The 19,802-nt window shown below is 47.3% G+C and overlaps 1 protein-coding gene across 24 annotated transcripts in view; it reads left to right on the top strand.

The window, feature by feature from the left end:
- ADRA1B (adrenoceptor alpha 1B) overlaps positions 1-19,802 on the top strand; it is a 633,734-nt gene that overhangs the window by 65,537 nt on the left and 548,395 nt on the right. For 23 of the 24 annotated variants that reach the window (XM_049708459.1, XM_049708460.1, XM_049708476.1 and 20 more), the window contains 3 exons: positions 568-830; positions 3,065-3,218; positions 7,047-7,202. The gene's annotated coding sequence lies outside the window, so the exon portion shown is untranslated. Of the gene's footprint in view, positions 1-567; positions 831-1,243; positions 1,411-3,064; positions 3,219-7,046; positions 7,203-19,802 lie in introns of all 24 variants that reach the window. The other variant, XM_049708474.1, reaches the window with a different exon arrangement.

The raw sequence follows: 19,802 nt of genomic DNA, 5'->3' as shown, positions 1-19,802 counted from the left end.
TTCTGAACTGGGTGAACATGGATGAAATATAGGGTCTCTTCCCCAAATCACTCCTCCTCAGTATGCCATGATGATGGAAATCCCCGGGGTTAACTTTTCTTTCCTTTTGGCTAGAGTTAGGAATCTCATTTAATGCATTCCACTACTGTGTCTCAGTTTACAAATGAGCTAATTGAGGCAGGGAGAAATAAAACAATTAGAACAAGTTCATACAGCTGGTAAACCACACAGCCCAGGATTAGAACCTGGATTCGTTTGATTCCAAACTCCATCACACCAGTGGGCCCAGTATATATTCACTCTTTTAGGATTGGGTACCTTCTCTGTCAACTCCGTTACATGGTTCACTAAGCAAGTAGCCAAGAGCTCAGACTGTGATGGACTTTGGGGTCAGGAGGGAGTGGGTTTGAGTCTTGACTCCATCACTGATTGATCAGTTGTGTGACTTTGGAAACCTAACCTCAGTCTACTCAAAAGGAGTCTAGGCTGTGAGGATGAAGTCCAACAAAGCATGTGGTAAATATTTCACAAGACTATTTTAATATTTTAAAGCTATATATTCTCTAGTCATGAACAAGCAATGACAGAACCGAAGAATAGACAACAGTGATCAGAACAGTAACTAACACTTACTGAGCGCCCAGGATGGATTAGACACTGTGCTAAGTCCTCTCCATGTACTATCTTCATTCGTTCTCCTAACAATTTAATGAGGTCTGTACAGTTAACAACCTCAGTGCACAAAGAAAAAGCACATCCAGCTACAAGTAGAGGAGCCAGGAATTGAACCTCGGTGGATGGACCTGGGAGCTTGTGCTCACCACCAGGAGGTAAGCTTGCATGGGCCTTCTTGGGAAATTGGAAGGAGGTGGTGATACTTAGGGAGGGTACATAGGGGGCTTTGGTCCTGGGGGCAGCACGTGGGCTTTGGGCATTGCAGGGCGGGGAAGAAGGTGACAAGAACAAGGGTAAGACAAGAAACCCATGGAATGGGGAGTTGGGTGTTTGAAGCAGCTGTCACCTGTAAGATGATGTTGAGGTAAAGCGACTGAAGCTGAATTCCCAAAGTGAATCTATTGGATCTACTCTTCCCTTAGAGATGGTCTAGTCTGGTGGTCCCTTAGAGTCCCCCAAGGGGTGGGTGGATGGAGGTTGTGGGGTGAAGGCTTAACAAATGGATCTTCAAAACCCTCTTGTTTACTTCAGCCACAGGAATTCCACTTTTTTCTTTTTTGCTTTTGAGGTACAACTTACATGACATAAAGCACAGGAATCTCAAAGATAAAGCTTGATGAGTTTTTATACATGTATACATCTGTGTAGCCACTACCCAGATCAAGATAAAGAACACTTTCTGCACCCCTGGGCAGGCTCTGTGCTGTCCCCTCCCAGTCAGTATCCTCCCCAGAGGTAACCACCTACTTGATCTTGCCTGTTTTTGGACTTCATGTAAATGGAATTACAAGGTTTATCCTCTTTTGTGTCTGGCTTCTTTTGCTCAAAATTATATCTGAGAGATTCATCCACGTTTTTGTGGGTAACAGTAGCCTGTCCTTTTTTGTTGCTGTGTGGAATTGTATTGTATGACTACACCGCGATTATTGATCTTTTCCACTGTTGATGAACATTGGCGTTGTTTCCAGGTTTTGGTATTATGAACATAGCTGCCATGAACATCCACGCACAAGTCTTGTGGTGGACAAATGAACGCATTTCTGTCGAGTGTATACTCATGGATGTATCGTGGGGTGGCTGCATGTTTAGCTCTGATGGGTAGAGCAGCTTTGCTTTCGAATAGATGTTGCATAGAATGGGGAATCCTCATAAGGTTTCACTTGGGGAAAGGGTGTGGTTGCTTAAATTTTTTTTTTTTTAAAGAAAAAGTTTAAACTCCTCCAGTGTAATCCTCTGCATTTACAGATGCAGAGACTGAGTCTCAGAGAGGAAAGTGATTTGCTCAGACTCAAACTGCAGCAAAGCCACGTCTAGAACCCGATTACTAGACTGAAAATGTCTTATGGGTTTTTGAGCTCTCTAACATGGGGGCTAAATATCACTCAAACTGGCTGCTGGTCAGATGTGGAAAGGACACCACAATTTAAGTCAGAAGCCCTGGGTTCAAGCCCTAATATTGTCACTACACAATGTGTGACCCAGGAACGGCCTTCACCATGCCCTCCGATGAGACGTCCCTTCCTGCCCTGCTGGGCCTCGGCTTCTACATAGTCCTAGAGAGCAGGACCTCACAGAGAGGCCCCAAACCACGTATCCTGGCACCACTGCAGGAGAAATGTCAATCTTCCACGTGTCTGTGTTAGTCCACTGTCCCTTTAAAGATTGTGCCTGCCTCTGTGTCTTCCCTGACAGATCCATGGGAAGGCTTGTCCCGGTTAGGTCCCAGCTGCCTCTTTTTCAGGAGTCAGTTCACGACTAGTTGCAAAGCATTCTGGGAAACAAGGAAGATTGCAATGAATCCTCCCTGTAATGGAGAGAGTGACGGGTTTACACCTGATCTCGGGACCTCGCTTCCACCCAAGCTCCTCACACAGTCAGTCCTCTGAGGGCTATAGGAATTGGGTGGAAATAACAGCAAGGGTGGGCACTTTCTTTCTTTTTTTTTTTTTTTTTTTGCAGTACGCGTGCCTCTCACTGTTGTGGCCTCTCCCGTTGCGGAGCACAGGCTCCGGACGCGCAGGCTCAGCGGCCATGGCTCACGGGCCCAGCCACTCTGCGGCATGTGGGATCTTCCCGGACCGGGGCACGAACCCGTGAGGGTGGGCACTTTCTAAGTGTCAGCCTCTGTTCAAGGCTCTACCTGTGTTAACACCTTTAGTTCCCACTGTGTGTCATTGAGGGAAGAATAGTTGTTCTTCCCATTTTACAGGTGAGACAATCAGAGAGATTAAGTAACTTGTTCAAGGGTCAACCAGTGAGCGGAAGAGGGGGATTCAAACTCCAGAGCCCATCCTCTTAACTGCTGTCCTCTGCTGCTTCTCCATTTTCAGATATGATGTTTATTATTTTTGCAATGATCATAGCTCCTATATTATTTCCCATTTCATAGATGAAGAAACCAGGGTTCAAAGAGTATTCACAGCTGCCCCAGGTCACACAGCCAAGCGAGTGGCAGAGCTGGGACTTGAACTCACGTCCGTCAGACTCTGCAGCCTGAACCCTGCCTCCCAGGAAGGGGAAGGAGTGAGAAAAGATAGGAAAAGGTAAATATAGGGGCCCGGCTTGGAATCCCTCACCACAGGGCAGGTGTTCCCCAACCTGTGATGTTTGCGTCCGTTGTCTTCAAAAGGATGAGTTTTGTTTTCATGGTTTGGAAATCCCACAGTAGGACACAAACATCATGAGCAATGGCTCTGCCCCAGCTACACCCACCTCCGCTCTTGGCCAAGACTGCTTTCAGGATGTGACAGCAAAATCTTGCCTCAGAGTTGGAGCCTGCAAAAGTCAGGGCTCCCCTCTGGGTCTGGGGAATAGGTGTTTCAGGAAGTGGTTTCATTCTGAGTGGAGAAAACTGCTGTCCAAACCCCATCGCATGTCACATTTCAAAATTCTGCTTCAAGGTGATGGTATCGGTGTGCATCCCTGATGAGTAACAGACACCAAGTGATGGAGCTGGAATCGTTGTTTGGTGGCCACCAAAGGCTGGGGAAGAGCTGAGAGGCTGGCATATAATGAATTAGGCATTGCCTGGTTTCCTGACCAGCATCACCATCAACTGATGCTCAACATGCAGAGCTGGCCTTGAGGGAATCCAGGATCAGTGTGACAATAACTCACATTTATGGAGCACTTGTTATGAACCAGGAGTCAGGCTGAGTGTGATACACACACCATCCACCGAATGCTCAGACAATACTGTGACATCGGTTTTATCACTCCTGGTTGAGAGATGGGGAAGCTGAGAGTTTAAGTGGCTTGCCGCAGGGTTGAGCCTGAATCTGAACCTAGGTCAGACTCTATGTGCACAAACTGAACACTTGCACCTTGACTGCCGTGTGGAGCATAGATTGTACGGGGGCAAGGGTGGAGCTGGAAGACCAGTTAGGAGGTGACTACAGTAGTCCAGGTGAGACAGATGGATGCTCAGACTAACATAGTGTTGGAGAAGTATAGTTTATTTACAGTATTATATTAGTTTCAGGTGTATAACTTAGTGATTGAATATTTTTATAGATTATACTCCATTTAAAATTATTGTAAAATATTGGTTATATTCCCTGTGCTATACAATACATTCTTGTATCTTATTTATTTTATACCTAGTAGGTTGTACCTCTGAATCCCCTTCCACTATCTTGCCTCTCCCCACAACCCTTTCCCACTGGTAACCACTAGTTTGTTCTCTGTAGCTATGTCTGTTTCTGTTTTATTATAGTCATTTGTTTTATTTTTTAGATTCCACATATAAGTGATAACATACAGTATTTGTCTTTCTCTGTTAGACTTACTTCACTAAACATTTAACCCTCCAAGTCCATCCATGTTGTTGCTAATGGCAAAATTTCATTCTTTTTTATGGCTGAGTAATATTCCATTGTATATATGTACCACATCTTCTTTATCCATTCATCTATCGATGGACATTTAGGTTGCCTCCATATCTTGGCTCTTGTAAATAGTGCTGCTATGAACATTGGGGTGAACATATCTTTTTGAATTAGTGTTTTCATTTTCTTCAAATATATACCCAGGAGTAGAATTGCTAGATCATATGGTGGTCCTATCTGATCATACACTCTTGGTGTGAATCTTGGTTTAACACCTGACTTCACCACTGGACTCTAAGTGCATGAGGACAGGGCTGGGTCTGTTTTGCTCACCAGTGCATGCTTCGTGTCAAGCCCAGGGCGTGGCACACAGTAAGAGTGCAACACAAAATTGTTGACTGAGTGAATGAGCAGGTGTTTAATGCAGTGAATAAATGAGCAGATGGCTTTCCTTTTGCAGAGCAATGCAGGCGCCTCTGAAAGGTTGTTTGAAAGGCAAATATAATACCAAATCTTATTCCATTTACTTTAATTACAGTACTAAGGAGGGGGAATAAATCTTGCCCTTGAAGTATATTAAAGTCATATTTTAAAATCTGGATTGTCTCTTCCACTCACTTATTTTTTAAAATGATAATTTCCTGATAAGACATAAATAAGTTCCTGACGTGGCTCCACCACTAACTAGCTGCTGATTGTAGACAAGTCAGTTGAACTCTGCTTGTCAGTATCTACCTTGTATGGGTCGTGGGAGACTGTGAGTTGGTGGTGTGAAAGCACTTTGAAAGCAAGGTCTTATTTATTATCCATTCTTCTCAGCCTTGTTAATAACAAGAAGGAACAGGCTGTGTGCCAGAGAGAGTTGAGTTGATTTGCAGGGCCGGAGGATTGAGGCCACAGAAAGAAATGAAAAGGAATGAGATTGGTTGAGAAATACTTAAGGTGGGGGGATAAAGGGAAGAGGGGGCCAGAGATCATGAAGGCTGGGGGTTTATGTCTACCAGGCTAAGCAAAAAGGGTGAGGGGACTGATGGTTTCTGAGCTGGGGAAGGTGACCTGAATAGAATCACCCTGCTGGCCAAATTCCCATATGAGGGAAGGAAAAAGAATAATCCCCCTTGGCTGGCCCTGTGGTTACATAGGAGCGATGCTGGGCGTCCCCCAGGTGACCTTGGCTGCTCAGGGCTGCAGCTCTGCAGGCAGGTCTAGGAGGCTGCACCCTGCCTGGCAGCCATGGGAGGGCAGAGCACCAGGTGAAGTCCACTGCCCAGCACAATCTGGGTTCAGTCACTGGGAGTGGGCAAGGAAGCCCCCAGGCCCAGATCAGGAGCAAAGCCAGAAGGGCAGAAGCAGGAGAGGCCCGCGATACAGGGCCCTGGAGCCAGGCAGGGAATGTGAGGAGTAGGCAGCTCAGAGGGGGCATCCTGGAGAGCCCTGCCTGGGTAAAGGGGCAGTGGCTCCACAGCAGCAGGTTGCTGGTCCCCTGCAGGAATGGGGCTCCGTCGTTGCCAGCAGGCTTTTCCAGGGAGCCTGGTTTGTTTTTTTTTTTTTTTTTTTTTTTGCGGTACACGGGCCTCTCACTGTTGTGGCCTCTCCCGTTGCGGAGCACAGGCTCCGGACGCGCAGGCTTAGCGGCCATGGCTCACGGGCCCAGCTGCTCTGCGGCATGTGAGATCTTCCCGGACTGGGGCACAAACCCGCGTCCCCTGCATCGGCAGGCGGACTCTCAACCACTGCGCCACCAGGGAAGCCCGAGGCTGGGTTTTTAATGTGGAACCATGCTTTTGGAGGAAAAACAAAAACCAACCAAACAAAAACACCCTGCAGGTCCAACAGGACTTCTGATGGCTGTACTTGGGATTCCCATTTGTGATCCCATTTGATCCCTTCCCTTCCCCCTCCTCCTCCTAGGGAAAAAGCCCTGCAAACTCAGCTAACGAATCCTCTCTCTTTACGAGGGAAAGATAGTCTCCTGTCCTGCTTACACAGAACTGCTGTTGTCAGTTACTTCTCCCCCAGCCCCGTTCTCCTCGCTGGAGCATTTAGTAGCAGCAACGTTGGTATTAACTGGAGTCAACTGAAAAAGAGACATTCATTCATTCAACAAACCTCCCTCTAGGTGTCATATCCCTTGGCGCTGCGGACATCTTGGTGATGAACACAGAATTTACATTCCAGGGGGCGAGGCCAACTACTAGAAGTAAACAAACATAAAGTGTCAGCTTGTGATAGGCACTATGAATAAAGTTATGCAGGGAGAGGAGAGTGAGTGACTGAGTCAGTTATTTTAGTTGGAAGACCTGGAGAGGCCTCTCCACCCTCCCTCCCTGGCTCGCTCTCAGTGATTTAACAAGATTTCACGGGGCTTCCCTGGCCTCACTCATGGATGCTAACGAGCAGCTGGGGGTTAGCTGAGTAGCTGCAGGGATTAAAAAAGGGTTTCCCCTTCACCCCCTGGCCTCTGAAGTAGGCTCAGCCGCCAAGGGGAGCAGGTGCAAAGCTCAACTCCTGATTACCAGTAAGTATTTCCATTTGCCTGTACAGCTGGAAACATCTGACCCGTTGCGTCTGCTGGGAGGAAGGAGGCTGCCGGCTGCAGGACAGCGAACAGCAGCGGCAGGGGAAGCTCCAGGCTATGGTCATCCATCTCCTGCTCAGACTGCCTTACTCGAAGGGGAACAGACAGACACACAGGACAGGGTAAGTCAGAGTAGGCCTCACTGCACCAATGTGTCTCCCCCCGACCAGGTCCCCCCCACCCCCGACGGAAATCTTGCTATTGGATGGTCTCATTTTTTGAAGGTGAAATTGCATCTTGAAATCTCTTCTTTACCAAGGCAGATAATTGTGGGAGGTGTGACTACTTCCCATCTCAAAGAGAAAAAGTTCTTACCGTGACCCACAAGGCCCTGTGTGAAATGCAGTCCCCACTCCCTGGGTGGACTGCATAATCTTTGGGGCCCAGTACAAGATGACACACTGGCCCCTGCATTATTGTGACCCCCCTGAGGGCAGAGTTCTGTCTGTTTCGGTTGGATGGCTGCTCTATTGCCAGTGCCTGGCCCCAGACAGAGGCTCGCTATGTGTAGTTGTTGAATAAAGGCACAGTGTTTGAGGCATGACGTGGATGTGTTGGTAGGGTTTCTTTTAACATGTGTTAAGGACTTTCTCTGTGTCAGGCATGGGACTAAGGCAGTGGTTTTCAACGTTGGCTACAAATGAGAATCACTCCAGGAATTCTTAAAAATCCCAGTGCCAGGCTCCACCCCGCACCCATTCTATCAGAATCTAGAGAGGGAGGTATTTTTAAAGATTCCAACGTGAGGCCAAGCTTGACGACCAGGGGGCCAGCTGTATTCCATTTGTTGTCAAAGGCTGCTGTACATCGGGATCACCTGGGCAGCTTGGCTCAGATGCCTGGGGCCATCTTCAGAGATTCTGGACCAGTAAGTTTGAGAAGGGGCTGTCCTGTTAGCAAAATCCCCAGGGGCTTTTGCTTACACTGAAATGTGAGAACGTGAATTATCTTGTTGAACCCTATGTTTATGCCCATTTTACAGACAAGAAAAAAAAAAGAGACTAAGAGAGGTTAAGTAGTTTGTCCAAAGTAACAAGGCAGGTAACTGGCAGAACTGGTATTTGAACCCAGGGCTTCTGAAGCCATGGTCTGGGCTTACGCATTGGCTCTCCTGCCTTTCCTCTGTGATGAAAACCTAAGTGTGCTCCAGGAATAGAGGGGCAGGTTGGTTGTGAAAATTAAATAAAAATTAAGGGGGTGCATGTAATACTATTTTGAAGATGGGTAAGGGGGGAGGAAACAAGTCCAGCAGGGAACTGACCTTCGTCCCTGGGGTCACTCAGGCTTTAAGGGGCAGAGCTGGGATTCCACCCCTGGTTTCTGGACTCCAGATCTGGCCTATTTCCCCCAGACCCTTAAGTTCCACATTAGCAAATGAATCACTAAGTACCTAGGGCATCCAGAATCTTTGTTGCTTGCGCATAGTAGGTTCTCAAGCAATGATGCCTAAATGAGTAGCCATAGGGATGGCTGGCTGGCTGGGTGGGTGAGGGAGTAAGGGAGTGAAGGGGTCTGGGTGGCACACTTGTCTCTCTGGTGGAGTTACTTTCTCTATTTTTCAATTAGGTTGGAACCACTAGAGGGCGGGATTGGACAAGAGAAAACAGTGGCTTCACCACTGTTTCTAAGACTGGAGAAAATAATACGTTTGTGGTGTGGATTTAAACCAAAGGGGGAGGCTCTAATTCACAGAGCAATTAAAGTCAGCATTGCTTTCCCCTGGGCTTGCATGCTTCTGAGAACCTTTTTCAAAACCACAGGAACACGTGTGGCCACCTTGACCTTTCTAGATTTAAAATCAACAGATCAAGGGGAGGGGGGCCCCACATCTTGGTTGCCCTGAAAAGTGGATGTTTATAGATAATAGGGAGTTTTTTTAAAAAAAAGATGTTTTGTAGCTTCCCAGGCTTTTACAACATTGATGGGAGTTAATGTTTCGAGAAATGGCATTATGATGAAGTTGTATGCTGAATTCATTTTCCGTAAATAAAACCATATATTTTCACAGATTGCTTTTTCTGCCCTATCATGGGGGGTGTGTGCTCTCAGTGGATGAACATTCTTTCCCCTTACTCCACCCACCCCCTCTCCTGTCCAATAAGCCCTGGAGTAAGATAGACCTGGCTTTGAATCTGGGCTATGTTGCCACTGGTTGTGTGCCACTTACGTTCTTGGAGGTCAGAGTCATCAACTGGTAAAGAGGGAGAGGGATGATATTGCAGGTTTGTCATGGGGGTTCAAAGAGAACACGGGGAAAGGTCCCACCTTGGTGCCTCAGGCAGAGCCCTTAGCACATGGGAGCCATCTTTCATGTTACACCCCTTTTGCTTGGGACCAAGGTCAAGACCAAGAAGTAGGCACAAGTCTCCTTGGGAACTCCTTCTAGCTTCTGCTCCTTCCCCTTCTCTCTTCTCCTTTTGCATGAGGCACAAAAAGTTCTGTTGTCAAAAGAACAGCTGAGTCTTCAGTGAGAATTAACTAGTTGCTCCTCCCTGGGTCTACCACCAACTCACCCCAAGATTTGTGTTTTAGGAGATACCTGAATTGGGAGAGAGACCCAGAGGAAAGAATTTCAAATGGTGACCTTTACAACTTAGTGCTAATAATCATTATAATTATAATAACATTTGCTGGCACATATGATATGGTCTGCACTGTGCTAAATGTCCTATACGCATTATCTTCTTTAATTCTTATTGCAAACCCTGTGAGGTAGGTGGTTTGTTCTGTTCTTTTTACAGATGGGGAAATGGAGGATCAGAGAATTTAAGAAACTGGGGCTGAGATCACACAGCTATTAGGTGGCAAAGCTGGAGTCAAACTCAGGTCTGACTCCAAAGCTTGCCGTTGAGAAGGGGGCTGGGAATAAAATACGTGCCTCATTCATGCCACTCCACGTTGAGGTCACAGAGAGGTGTAGCGTGTCAGGGAAGTTGAAGGGAAGGAGAGGGCGCATGTGACAGAGACCCAGAAAAACTTGATGGAGGTGGTGCCATTTGAGCAGTGCCCTGCGGATTAGGTAGGGTTCCAGCGGGCAGAGGTGAGGAGGGAAGAGGGCTTTACAGGTGAAGGAATCAACAAGACCAAAGGCAGAGAGGCGGGCAAGCATGGGGTTTGTTTGGGGGACATGGATGTCTTCAGTAATGCATCACCGTATAAGGCTGGTGCTACCTATCATGATTTGCATTTTATGGAGGAGGAAAGTGAGGCACAGAGAGAGTAATTAACTTGGCTGAGGTCACACAGCTAAGTAGTAGACCTGGCATTTGACTGACTCTAGAACCTCTTTAACGTGGAGATCACATATGATCTCAACTTAGTCACTAAGAGACTGCAGCTTCTGGAAGGATTCCAGGCCCAGAAGCACAGCCACACCCAAGGCAGCCCACCAATGTGTACCCCACCTAGAAGTGGGTGGGGGCCAGGAGAGGGGAGAATACTGGAGAATACTGGGGAGCAGGACAACTATAGTAAGACTGTACCTTTGCACCACACCTGCCTTTCTTTTCCTCTGCCTTGGCATCCGGTTACTCTCTTGCATTCTTTTACACTGAATAATAATAATAGCTCATTAACCACATGCTGAGCCTGATATAATAATGCGGTAAGAGGTGGAAGTTGGTTTAGAAACCTGTGGGTCACGTAGAAGATTCAAGTTCAGCCACCACTCTCCTGCTTCCCTCCCTGGTGGTTCTCTTCCTGGTCTCACAACAGCTCCAGAAAGGTCCTTGAGGCTCAGGGAGTCTGACTGGCTTGCCGGGCTTGAGACTGCTGAGCAGACTGGGAGGCCGGATCCCCACCCCTGGCCCAGTGCTCTCTCTGTTGCCCCTGCCCTCCAGCCCTCAGAGCCATTAGGCACTACCGCTCCCTCCTGTCTGTCCTCAGGCGGCAGTTGCTCACGGACCCTGAATGTCCCCAACACCACCAGAGATCCTGGCCTCAGGCTCTTGTCACCTGAGAACTCTGCCTAAGGGGGCAGGAACCCCAGGCCACTGGCAGATCTGTTTATGTGGGTTTTAGGATCCATGGAACCCTGACTCGTTTCACATCTGTGACCAGAAACCGCCTTGGCCCTGGAGGGACATTTGTAGGGCAGGGGCATAGCCACAGAGGGACCAGGTGCAAATGGAAATCTCTTTTAGAGGAAGGTGAGGGGTGAGGGGCGCCGGAGGGGATTCCCAAGGTAGTGGGGAGGGTGGAGACCCACCTCCGTGTCAGTTATTCATCCATTCACTCAACATACACACATCGAACACCATATTCTGTGCCAGGGCAGTGTTGAAGGTGCTACAGAAACAGCAGGGAATAAAACAGATAAAATCCTTGCCCTCGTGGTCCCCCCTCCCCCATTCTGCTGGAAATGAGGGGGGCACGGGTGAGCAAATAAAGCAAGTACGTAGTAAATTAGATGATGGTGACAAGTGACATGGATGAAAACAAACCGGGGAAGGGGGGCAGGAAGGGCTGGTGGGTTGGATTCTGTCTGCACATGCACCCTCATTCTAGTTCCAGATGGAGCTAGAATCAGGTTCTCTTTCTTCTAATCAAGCAGGTCATTATTCAGAGAACCCAGATTCACTCCATTTAGGTAAAATGCAGACAAGTCCAATATTTGGCAGGAGACACTCAGAGCCAAAGAGGGACTTAAGGGTGAAGCTGTTCTCTGCTCCATATGGGGCCAGTGCACAGAGCTGAGCTGACAGGGTGCAGGGGGTGCGCCCAGAAACCCGGCCCCCCTCAAATGGTGCGGGTGGGAACAGTACTTCTGTTAGTGGATCTCAGTGCTAAAGCGCAGAATGGACACGTGTCCTGGTGCCCCAGAGAAACAGAGGGCTTCTTGCTGGATGTTGTGGAGGTGGCCAGGCAGCTAGCGCGGCGGGGAATTCTGGGACTTGGTTTTCCCTGACACGAGGCTATAAACCCAGAATGTGGCTATAAGCCCATCAGGTTGTTACATGTTAAACGGGGCTCTGGTACCCGAGCCAAATCAGTGTCAGTCACCTTCTATTTAGGGCCCACAAGCATCTCCTATGTTCACAGTCCATATGGAGGCCCAAGAAACACAGATTTATGAGACAATGGCTTTCTTTTGGCCATATAGTCCCATTCTGAGTTACTGGGGGCTGGGCTTCAACATATAAATTTGGCAGGGGACACAATTCAGCCTACAGCAGATGGGCAGTGGCTAGATCAAGAAAGGCCCGGGAGCTGCGTGAAGGAGTGTGGACTTCATCTGAAGGCAAGAGGGAGTCTCGCATAGAGTGGCGATGCTCGTGTTTGCATTTTACAGAGTTCTTATAGAGGCAGCGAGGGGAAAGACTTGGAGAAGGACAGGGATGGGTTCAGAAGTGCTGGGGATACTCTCTAAGAGAACCTGGCAGAGGGAAGGTGCAGGGGGTAGAGACAACAACCTGTGATGGGTCACCTGGGGGAGAGGCTGGCAAGGTGAGTTAGATTTCTGGTTTGGACTCCTGGTTGCACCGTGGAAATCGTCACTGAGAGTCCTGGAGGAGAGCTTGGTCCAGGTGAAGGGGTCGGAGATGGGTCCAAGGTGGTGGTGGGGACATGCTGACTTTGAGGGGCCGGTGGGACATCTGACTGAGTGGAGGCTGGTCTCCAGCTCTGGAAAGAAAGCTGGACTGAGACATGGATTTGGGACTCATTAGCTCTGGGGGGGTAATTGAAGCCACGGAATGGAGGAAGGAGGGGTACTGGCTGTAAGTTTGAATATTCGGAAGTGAGCTGAAAACTCTTCTTGTTAAAGCTGGAGATGTGTGTGCCCAGAATAACTAATGCTCTGCTGATATGGAAACCCTGCTAATTTTCATGCCCATGTTCTCCTGTCTGAGGAGTCACTGGGGGCCTGGGGTGAGGAGAGATCCTTGGGTCTCCTGGGTGTTAGCTCCCTTCCTGAGGCCCGAGAGGAATCAGCTCTTGAGACTTAATGAGTCACTGGACGCCCTCCTAGCTGAGTCAGCCCAGGTCCCCCTGCTGAGAAGGGCTCCAAGTAGCTCTTGGAGAACCACCTGCCTTGTTTATCAGAGGGGCGGGAGGGCAGGGGTGTGACTCCCAGGCCAGTGAGATGCAGTGTCTGGTCTACACAGGGTCAATAATGATGCCAGTGAACAAAAATCATTTGCTGGGCTTTGAGGGTACATAACATAATTTTGGTAGTCATAGCACATTCGTCTTTTTAAGATGTCTTTCTTGGACTGCTTTTAAAATAATAACAGCTGACATGTATAGAGTCCTCATTGGATGCCAGCTGATGTGCAAAGCATTTTACCTGCGCCGTGTCAATTCATCCTCACAGCTGGACACAGTAGTTGTGCCCATTTTGCTAATGAACACACGGAAGCTCGGAGAGGGAAGGAGCTTGTGCGAGGTTGTGTGGTTTGAAGTAGAGGGGCCTGGATGATCAGCCCAGCAGGCTGATGTCAAGCCTCCCACCTTGTCACATGGCTGCTGCCCAGTGTGTTCATTCGTGGAAGGCAGATCTTTGCCTCCCCTGTTTCCCTGGCCTCACAAACACACCCGGGGCTCATTCCTAGCTCCCTCCCACGGGCTGGCATATGACTTGGGCAAGTTGCTTACCTCTCTGTATCTCAGTCTTCCTTCTTTTGTAAAATGAGAAAATAGCTCCCACTGGAATAGGACTTTGGAGTGAGTTTAAGGATAATGAGGCATAATTAGCTCCATGCTTGGAACATAGTAAGTGTCCGTGGCAGATGGTACTGCCCAGAGATGGCCATGACAATATCTATTCCATCCCACAGGCTCCTTTTCTCATGTGATGGTGACACTTTTGCATTGACCATTGGGTTTAGATTGCCTCTGCTTGAACCAGGATGTACCTTGGTAATCACCTTGGCCAACAGGGTATGATGGACGTGATGCTAGGTGACTTCTGAGGCTAGGTCATAAAAGTGTCTGCCTAGCTCTCTCACTCTGTCTTGAGACACATGCCCAGGGAGCCATGAGCCAACATGTAAGTTGTGTGGTTACCCTGTGGCCGCCATGCTGGAGAGAGCATGTGGGGAGACCCCTCAGAGGTAGAGCCCCAGCTCTTCCAGCTCCCAGACCTTTGAGTGTGTCCAAAAAGTGTATCAACTCCTGTTGGCTGTTTGGGAGTTAATGAGTGGCAATAAAGGCTAATTGGATCATCTGAGACCAGAAGGTTTGGACTGTGCAAATGAGGGACAACCAGGATGAAAGCCCTGTATGTGGCAGCTTAGGAAGGGGCGTTCATCCCTCATCTCTTCCCTGCGAGCCCTCTGTAGGCTAAGGTAATAAGACGTCCTTTGTTACATCATTTTAAACTTTCCCCAACATTTCCATATCAATAATCTCATTTCGGCCACATCATATGCCTCCAGGATGGAGTAGGACAGGGATTATTTACTCCATACTCTAGCTGGGCAAACTGAGGCACAATAAGGGGAGGTGACAAGATTCAAGAACATACAGTTGGTTAGGGGCAGAGCAAAGAAAGTATATTCTCCTTGCCTTCAAAGCCTAGTTCTTCAACTTGCTAGCTGTGTGACCTTAGGCAAGCTACTTAACTTCTCTGTGCCTCAGTTTTTTCATCTGTAAAACAGGGATAAAGATGGCACTCCTTTAGAGGGTTGTGGTGAGGATTAATTTAGATATTTCATGTGAAGTGTTTAGGACATTACTAGCAGGTAGGGGAAAGCTAGGAAGTGGCTGAATTGGGGTTTCAATCAGGTAGTCTAACTCCAGACTCCACACTGGTGAGCCCAAGTCCTGGAAATTCCCACCAATCCCCCAAAAGGAGGCCAGATAGCAGTATCGCAGGTACTCCCACCGTTTCCCAGAGAGCCTAATTTTTGAGTCCATCTTGGCCACTCTTCTCTGTTCACTGTGCCTTGAATACACGATTCCTGAACTGAAGGCAGCACCATCACCTCCTCTTCTGTTAGTGCAGCCCAAGATTTCATTGGTTTTTTTTGGCAGTCAGATCGCACGGTTGACTCATCCTGAGTCAAATCCTAAGTGTTCTTACCACAGGTGCTAGCCTCAGGCTGCTTTCCTACCCATCTAGGATGGGTGCAGTTGGAGATTTAACAAATCTGATGACAGCATTGTGCAGTTTGTTAGGTTTTGCTTGTTGGCGTCTCCTGCTTGAGAAAGAACCCAGATGAGCTCCTCCTTCCTGGGTACCTGGGGATACCCTCTATGCTTCTAATATACCCTCCCTTTTCTCTTAAGTTAGTTTGAGTGGCTTGCTGTTACTTGCAGCCAAAAAAGTAAGCCATGGACTGACTTCTGGGCAGTCCACAGGTAGGAAGGAAGGAGGTGTGGCATGGATGTCGTGAGTGGTAGAGTGTGGAGAAGGCAAACACTGGGAGCTTGTGCCACATCCCACGTCCAAGCCCGTGGCTGGCATTGCAGTTGATCATGAGTCTTTTTCCTGCTGAGTCTGGATATGGCCTCAAATTTGATCAACTGTCTCTTGAATAGGACAGAGACAGTGTTCTAAGAGGCATAATTAGTCAGGCGTCTAGAATTTTGGTTGTTTAGATGGCTCCCTAGCTCTCTAAATGTACTGCCATCTAACCCACATTTTTCCAGCTTGCCCACAAGGATGAAATGATATTTTTGTCATGTCTAATTTCTTGCTGAACTACAAATTCTCTAAGTGGCCACATTGCTTGATCCTACTAGACTAGCAACACTGTGTATGGTGCTTGCTCAGATGGTCACTGGGTGGTTGTCTCTGGACCCCACAGTGGGTGGGTGGGTCAGAGTGGATGGAACCCAGTCCCAGAGCCCAGTGGGCACCACTTTTGCAGTTGGTGGTGAGATGCCAAGTCCTGTGAGGGGATATCCACCAGGTGCCTTTGCTCAGGTGACATATGGCACACGGCAGATGGACTCTGGTATGTCTGCAGCTCTCTGCGTAACTCCTGCGCAGTATCAAAAGACGGTGCTGACTCAAGTGGAGGCTGAGCCACCCCCAGATGCTTTTCCACCTTGTCCTTGGATCCTGCAAGTTATGTCCTAATTGGTCCCCATTCTTTCCCCACCTCAGTCCCTAGTCTAGGGACACCTTTCTATTCTGGGAAGAGGTAGCTTCACCCTTACTTATATTCTCTCAAATATATTGTCTATGCGCAAGCCCTTCTTATTCGCCTGTGCCTAGGCTTTTGAAGCTCGAAGTTAGTCATTAACTTTTCTCTTTTCCCCTGCTTTCTTTTATGCCATCGCTTCCTTGAGGGAAGGAATGCAGACTGCCGGGCTGAACAAAAAAGGAGAGAGGCACAGGGGTATGAGGAAATGCCAGAATGAAAAAGCACATCGGTGCATGTTTTAGAAATGTAATCCCACTACACAGGTTATACAAACTTGGTCAAGCCAGGCTGAGCACATTAGGGGAGTTTATGGTAAGAGTGAAGTTTAGGGAGGGCAGGGGTAGAAATTTGTCACAGAGGACGGGGATCAGGAGCCAGGCAGCATCGGAAGCTTGGAGGAAGGCGCTCTCACCGTTGTCACTGTGTTGGGTGCCGCGGTCTCTCATCTCTGCCCCACTCGGAATGTCTACATTTATTTTTTTTAACATCTTTATTGAAGTGTAATTGCTTTACAATGGTGTGTTAGTTTCTGCTTTATAACAAAGTGAATCAGCTACACATATACATATATCCCCATATCTCTTCCCTCTTGCATCTCCCTCCCTCCCACCCACCCTATCCCACCCCTCTAGGTGATCACAAAGCACCGAGCTGATCTCCCTGTGCTATGCGGCTGCTTCCCACTAGCTCTCTATTTTACGTTTGGTAGTGTATATATGTCCATGCCACTCTCTCACTTCGTCCCAGCTTACCCTTCCCCCTCCCCATGTCCTCATGTGCCTTCTCTACGTCTGTGTCTTTATTCCTGTCCCTAGGTTCTTCTGAACCTTTTTTTTTTTTTTAGATTCTATATATATGTGTTAGCATATGGTATTTATTTTTCTCTTTCTGACTTCACTCTGTATGACAGTCTCTAGGTCCATCCACCTCACTACAAATAACTCAATTTCATTTCTTTTTATGGCCACGTAATATTCCATTGTATATATATATGTCACATCTTCTTCATCCATTCATCTGTCGATGGACACTTAGGTTGCTTCTATGTCCTGGCTATTGTAAATAGAGCTGCAATGAACATTGTGGTACATGACTCATTTTCAATTATGGTTTTCTCAGGGTATATGCCCTGTAGTGGGATTGCTGGGTAGTATGGTAGTTCTATTTGTAGTTTTTTAAACCTCCATACTGTTCTCCGTAGTGGCTGTATCAATTTACATTCCCACCAACAGTGCAAGAGGGTTCCCTTTTCTCCTCACCCTCTCCAGCATTTATTGTTTGTAGATTTTTTGATGATGGCCATTCTGACAGGTGTGAGGTGATACCTCATTGTAGTTTTGATTTGCATTTCTCTAATGATTAGTGATATTGAGCATCCTTTCATGTGTTTGTTGGCAGTCTGTATGTCTTCTTTGGAGAAATGTCTATTTAGGTCTTCTGCCCATTTTTGGATGGGGTTTTTTTTTTTGATATTGGCCTGCATGAGCTGCTTGTAAATTTTGGAAATTAATCCTTTGTCAATTGCTTCATTTGAAAATATTTTCTCCCATTCTAAGGGTTGTCTTTTGGTCTTGTTTATGGTTTCCTCTGCTGTGCAAAAGCTTTTAAGTTTCCTTAGGTCCCATTTGTTTATTTTTGTTTTTATTTCCATTTCTCTAGGAGGTGGGTCAAAAAGGATCTTGCTGTGATTGATGTCATAGAGTGTTCTGCCTATATTTTCCTCTAAGAGTTTTATAGTGACTGGCCTTACATTTAGGTCTTTAATCCATTTTGAGTTTATTTTTGTGTATGGTGTTAGGGAGTGTTCTAATTTCATTCTTTTCCATGTAGCTGTCCCCTTTTCCCAGCACCACTTAGGAATGCAAGATATTTCTGTACATTAATTTTGTATCCTGCTACTTTACCATATTCATTGATTAGCTCTAAAAGTTTTCTGGTAGCATCTTTAGGATTCTTTATGTATAGTATCATGTCATCTGCTAACAGTGACAGCTTTACTTCTTCTTTTCTGATTTGGATCCCTTTTATTTCTTTTTCTTCTCTGATTGCTGTGGCTAAAACTTCCAAAACTATGTTGAGTAATAGTGGTGAGAGTGGAGGAATGTCTACTTGACTCCTCTCTCTCAGGAATGTCTTTCATGGCTGTGGTGGGCATATGACATGTGGATCCCCAGCGCTGCCTCTAGCTCAAATGGTGCTTTTGTACCAATTAGAAAAGCTGCCGATTCACAGAAACCATCTACTGAGGACTGTCTTAAAAACACACAAATAAGGGAGGACCACAATGTAAATATCCCCTCTAGAGTTGTTTAGTGAACCACTTGTAGAGTTGTGTGCTGTGACTGCAAGGATGCCTCCAGTTATCCTCAGAAGCAGTCACAGAGAAAAATCAACATTCTTGAGTCCTAGCCCCCAGAGAGAAAGAAACTTATCGGTCCAGTCTGGGCCAGGTGTCTGCCTGTCTGTGCTTCAGTCAGCTGTTGCAGGAGGCAGGCTCACCTGTACATGCATGTCTTCAGACAATTGGCTGTGAAGGTTGGGCAGATCACCCCAAAATGCACATTATAGAGGTTCATCACGTTCATGTTAGGGTATTTCTTTGGCAAATCTCCCAAATTTAACACATCATTTAAAATACTGAATTAATAAATCTCAGGATAAAAGTTCTTTAGCAGGATCAACGTGGTAGTTTCTTTTGGGGCCAGTCACTCTACAGGTCACCTAATGCATCCTTGTCTGGTGCTGTTGCTTAAAATGGGATGTATCAGCTTAAATGTCACTTCTTCAGTAAACCTTACTTGATCCCCTATAGAAAACGATGTTCCCTTCACTCAAACAAGGTAAATGAAGGGTGCTTTTCCAAAGGTAAGGGCAGAGATAAGGGACTCCAACAGGGAAGTTGATGCCTCCTTGGAGCTAGCAAGAGCTGGCAGCCTTACCTCTGTTGGACTTGAATAGGCAGGGGTGGGAGCAGCTTTTGGGGCCAGGAGAAAGTGGTGGGAGTTGTAGGGATTGTGTAGAGGTTGCCTGGCAGGACCTGTGACCTCAGGTAGAGGGAGGCAGCTAGCCCACCAGGGAAGGAGCTGGGAAAGTAAATATCTCGCCTTCATTCTCTCCTCCTCTCCAGTCTCCTGCCAGTGCCTTGATTGGCTGAATCTAACTGGAAGCTAGAGGACAAGAGATCCTGTTGAAACAATCCATACATGTCAGCCTCCCGAGGGCACAAACGATGGAGAGAGATTGAAAATGGATCTGGGAGTGGCAAATGGAAAATATCCAGCACGTCCCAAACTAGGTACCTCCGCTGTTTGCCACTCCAGCGGAGTGACTGCATTTCCCCATCATAATGCTCATTCTAATTTATTGTATCTATTGGGAGATTAAGCATATGGTAAGGATTGTGTCCAACTTGTTCATTGCCCTGTTTCCAGTGCCTACCACTGTGCCTGCTTTGCAATGGTGTGCAATAGAGCTTGGGAAATGAGTGGGTGGATATGTCTGATGTCCTCTCACGGGCCATAAATGTCTTTGGGAACAGTGAATCTCCCAGCACAATGATTGCACATAAAAGGAACTATCTGGTGAATGAATATCTGTGCAACTGTGTGAATGGATGAATTCTAAGGATGG

This window comes from Orcinus orca, chromosome 3 (assembly GCF_937001465.1).
Source record: "Orcinus orca chromosome 3, mOrcOrc1.1, whole genome shotgun sequence".
NCBI lineage: Eukaryota > Metazoa > Chordata > Mammalia > Artiodactyla > Delphinidae > Orcinus > Orcinus orca.
Note: the sequence above shows the minus strand (reverse complement) of the source record. Positions and strands in the feature narration are given on the sequence as shown.